Raw genomic sequence first — 4,932 nt, forward strand, 5'->3', positions numbered from 1 at the left:
CCATATACTCAAACCTGCCAGCTCAGTGTTTATATTTTGTTCAGTTCTCGAGTAGAGAACTTAAGAGTATTAAGTTAAAATTCAGCAGCAAAATATGCAGGTCTTGCAGTCTCATAGCTCATTTGTCTTAAGTTCTATTCACTGCTCTGATTGGTTTCAGTCATTCCCTGCAACATGCTATTTTCATTTTTAGTTTTTATATATACACATGTATTTTTGGTTGTGATAATTCAATATTAATACATATTTGACGAATGGCTTAGGATTAGGTGATAAAAACAGCTAAAAATACTCACAAATACCAACTATCTTGTGCTTATCTGCATTATACCATGTATCTTCAGTTTCCATAATATCTTGAATTTTTTTCATCTTTTTCATATTTAATAAATTCATTACTTTTGCTTTGTAACTGGGTTACACTCAGCTGAGCTTACTCCTAGCTTTGACTGAGCTCAGGGATCACTCCTGGTGGATTCTGGGTACTAAATTGATGACTATGTGGGATGCCAGAGATTGAACCTAGTTCACTGCTTGCTAGCCCCCTACCCACTACACTATTTATCTGGCCCCATGAAAAGAGTCATTAAACACATAAACATATCATAAGGTCTTTGAAGAAACTGAATCCAGTTGTTCTGTCCATACATGTCAATATTTTATCATGGATGGCAAATTCCTGGTAACCAATTTCTACAGGTCCTACAGTGATGTTCTGGCACATATCAGCATTACTTCAAAATGGAAACCATTTCAATAGTAGTGTGCTTGCTGTTATTGAGAATAGTGTTTATGACTGAGGGAAAAGTACCTTTTTAAAATTTGGCACATTTTAGAGCTTCCTACTCAAATGCAGTCATCTTTTATTTTAGGAGGGTAACCACGTGTGTCTTCATTATTTATGTTCTTTTAGAGTAAACAATTAGTTCTGTACTACTTTTGCTTAAAGCAACCTTATCTGAAAAGATTGGAGGGCCCTTGGACAAAAATCACAGCCAATAGCTGCAGTTACTTGACTTCATACTCAGTAAAATGTCTCTCTCTGAAGTAGAATGACGAGGAATTAATGCATGGAAAGAGGAGGGATAAAATTATAAACTATAAAAACAGAGTGACAGGAAGGTGCTAGGAGAAATGTCCAAAACATTGATGTGATTTATGAGCATGTGGCAAACAGATGTGGTAGAGTAATAGAGACCCCCATCATTTCTATACAGTTGGATCACATTTGTATCTCTCTTGCATTACACCCATCCCAGATTTATAATATGCTTTATTAAAAATTTCTTTAGAGCATGTGAGTGCATAATAGTTGTTGATGACAAAATTTAGTCTTACTAAAACTAAATGCAGAGTGAAAGATAAATACAATAGGGTTATTTTAACCTTTGCACATTAAGCTTCTCAGAGTGAGTCTTTTCTCTATCACTTCAAGATAATCTGCGTGGAGCTAGTGTGTGATTTATGGAAATGTCACCAATGACCCTAGTCCTGGAAAAACTCTTGAGTTTCAGTTGTCACTAGGGAAAATCATTTGAGAAAAAAACATAATTGAAATAGTTTTAACATGCTTCAAATAGTATAAATGTGAGATAGCTATCTAGGAACTTAAAAAAGATAGATACCTAAGATAGACTTTGGAAATAAAAACTTGCTTATAACTATTTCTAAACTTCACATGAAAGAAAAGCAAATTGATAGCAAAATATTAAGATTGAGCTTTTATTTTGTTTTCTTCCTAACCTAATGCCTAAAAATTTTATATGTTTATCTTTATTTCTTTATAAGCTTGTGTTATAAAATTCATATTTAGGCAAAAATTGACAAATTGTTTAAAAAGGCAAAATATTTTAATAAAAATTGTATTTTTGTGATAATAGATTAAAACTGCATAGCTGTGTTTATTAAATTATATAATTTTATTAAGAATTCATCTCCTTTTATCCTTTTCAAATCCTCAACTTCTCTTGTCTAGAAGCAATTACTATATGAAATAATTTAATAAAAGTCCTAAAAGAAGTCCATTTTTCAAGTAGATATATTGTAAATTATACTTGGTATCCTGTGTTCATATTGAGTTCATAAATCACACATAAAACTGATCATTAAAACAAGATAAGTAATTCAATCAAGGGGTATGTTGAGGAAAACATGTAAAGAGTAATGGAAGAGATTCAAAATTATGAAAATAATACCCTAATTACTCACTTGCTGAGCTTTTGTTTGGGGCTTGTATTTTGTCAGGCAGAACTGAAATATCATGTCATTGAAACTCTTGATCTGCAATTTGTAAGCTCCCCTTCTCCCATTTCTCCAATTCATAAGTATATCTGGCAATTACCAGGAAAGGACAAAGAATAATTGCCAGTCAGGGCCTCATATAAAGTGCTATAGGAATCAGCATGAGGCAAGTCTACTTAATGTGTAGGGTTACAGAAAAAAAGAGTCAAGACCCCCTCATGCTCTACTTCATGCTCTCATTTTTCATCCAATTAGTATGAATTATAAAAACAGCAACAAAATCCAAAACACACATGGTATTAATAGACTAATGTACATGAGAAATCATGCAGAAGATAGACATAACTACCTCAAAAGAAATTTGGAAACTATTCAGGGATATAAAAGAAAACCTGGTATTTTGATTACCTAGAAGATGTTCCTTCAGCCTGTTTACATCATCTGCTCTCCTCTCATCTCTATCAGGAAGGACTCAGTTTTGTATCTGTTACTTAGATGATTTATAAGAAATTTTCCCTCAAATGAAAAACTGACTTTGGTTGCGCTTTTTCTGTCTTGTGTGGGTTAAGACATTGAGACTCCAATAATTGGAAAGTCTCTTGGTTATTTCTAAATTAAAGTGTCCTGGTGGTTGACCATTGGAGAATGATTTACAATTCCTTTAGTATTTCGTGGGTTTGGTTTTTAAAGCCAGTTCTTAATAATCAAGTTACTTGGAGGTTGGAGTATGAATAACAGCCAATTTCTAAAATGTAGAATGTGTATAAGTTGGGATAAATTCCCAAATTGTTGTATTTGCAAAATTGTAGAAATTTTTTGCAAGATTGTTTTTTAGTTTTTTATTTTGTTTACAGCCTTTGAGCTGTGTTGTTATCTTGACTGATCAAGTATATATCTCTTGTAGGCAGCAGAAAGTTGTGTTCAATTTTTTTAAATAAATATCTGGTCAACTTTTTATACTTTAAAATATAAGTGATTGGACCAAGAAGTAGTACAGCAGGTAAGGCACTAGTGTTGCATTAGATGACCCAGGTTCTATCCTTTGTACCATCCATGGTCAACCAAGTACCATCAGGAGTGATGCCTGAGTACAGAGCCAGGATGAATCCTTGAAAGCAACAAACAAGAATCTAAGAAGTGACAGTTCAGGATTAGATTTTTTTTCTATAGATTAGCCTGTATGAAGTTTATACCTTATGTATATTTAGGAATGGGCTAGCAGACTAATCTCATTGGATGCAATAAACAGAATCAAAAGGAAGAAAACTATGAAATTTGCTGACAAAGATAGAGGTTTTTTAATTTAATTATTCCTCCAAATGGCTTACAAATGGCTAAAAGGCACATGAAAAAATGCTCCACATCACTAATCATCAAAGAGATGCAAATCAAAACAACTATGAGGTACCATCTCATGCCACAGAGATTGGCACACATCACAAAGAATGAGAACAGCAGTGCTGGCTGAGATGTGGAGAAAAAGGAACTCTTATTTACTGCTGGTGGGAATGCCGTCTGGTTCAACATTTGTGGAAAGCGATATGGAGATTTCTCCAAAAGCTGGAAGTTGAGCTCCCATATGATCCAGCTATACAACTCCTAGGGATATATCCTAGGAACACAAAAATACAATACAAAAATCCCTTTCTCACACCTATATTCAAGGCAGCGTTATTTACAATAGCCAGACTCTGGAAACAGCCTATATGCCCCTCAATAGATGAATGGTTAAAGAAACTATGGTGCAAATACAGAGTGGAATATTATGCAGCCATCAGAAGAGATGAAGTCATAAAATTATCCTATACATAGATGTATATGGAATCTATTATGCTGAGTGAAATAAGTCAGAGAGAGAGAGAGAGAGAGATAAACACAGAATGGTCTCCCTCATTTATGGGTTTTGAGAAAAATGAAAAACATTTGTGTAATGATTCTCAGAGACAAAATAGAGGACTGGAGATTCCAGCTCCAGACATGAAGCTCACCACAGGGATCGTTTAGCACAGAAATAATTACACTGAGAACTATCATAATAAAATGTGACTAAATGAGGGAAGTAGAAAGCCAGTCTAGAGTACAGGCCGGTGTAGGGTGGGGAGGAAGGACACTTGGGATATTGTTCATGGGAATGTTGCACTGGTGAAGGATTATATATATTAAAAAATAAAAAAAAGGAAAGGAAAAGATAAGGCCTCCCAATTCTTACCACAGACTGTGTTCTTTACACTGACGGTATAGAAAGAGGAGGTACAGTAAATGCACCCCATATACACTTCAACACAGGGCCTTTGCCTGGTTTGTTTTGTGAATTGGGGGACAAAAAATAATTATTCCTCCACTATAAAACTAATGGAATAAAATTCTTTATATTTCCAGGCTGAGGAATAGTATTAGTATCATTTTGTAAAACCTGAAAATCCTATTTCAGAGTCTTTTCATTTCTTTTCTTTGTCTCTGAAGAACCAGAGTCAGTTGTATACCTTTTGTTTGTATCAAGCATTTGTAATAACTGGTTTCATGCCTGCTTCTTCCTTTTCTTTCTTTTTTTTGGGGGGGGGCACACCAGGTGACTGTCAGGGGTTACTCCTGGCTATGTGCTCAGAAATCGCTCCTTGCCTGGGGAACCATATGGGACACCAGGGGATTAAACCCAGGTCCATCCTGGATCAGTGTGTGCAAGGAAAACAC

At 34.7% G+C, this 4,932-nt stretch overlaps 1 non-coding gene across 1 annotated transcript; it reads left to right on the top strand.

The window, feature by feature from the left end:
* Window positions 1-4,433: 4,433 nt before the first annotated feature.
* Window positions 4,434-4,566, top strand: LOC126010092 (small nucleolar RNA SNORA51). Its single transcript, XR_007496229.1, has one exon. It is a non-coding gene; the product is annotated as a small nucleolar RNA SNORA51 (small nucleolar RNA).
* Window positions 4,567-4,932: the final 366 nt, after the last annotated feature.

Source organism: Suncus etruscus, chromosome 5, assembly GCF_024139225.1.
Source record: "Suncus etruscus isolate mSunEtr1 chromosome 5, mSunEtr1.pri.cur, whole genome shotgun sequence".
Taxonomy (NCBI): Eukaryota; Metazoa; Chordata; class Mammalia; order Eulipotyphla; family Soricidae; genus Suncus; species Suncus etruscus.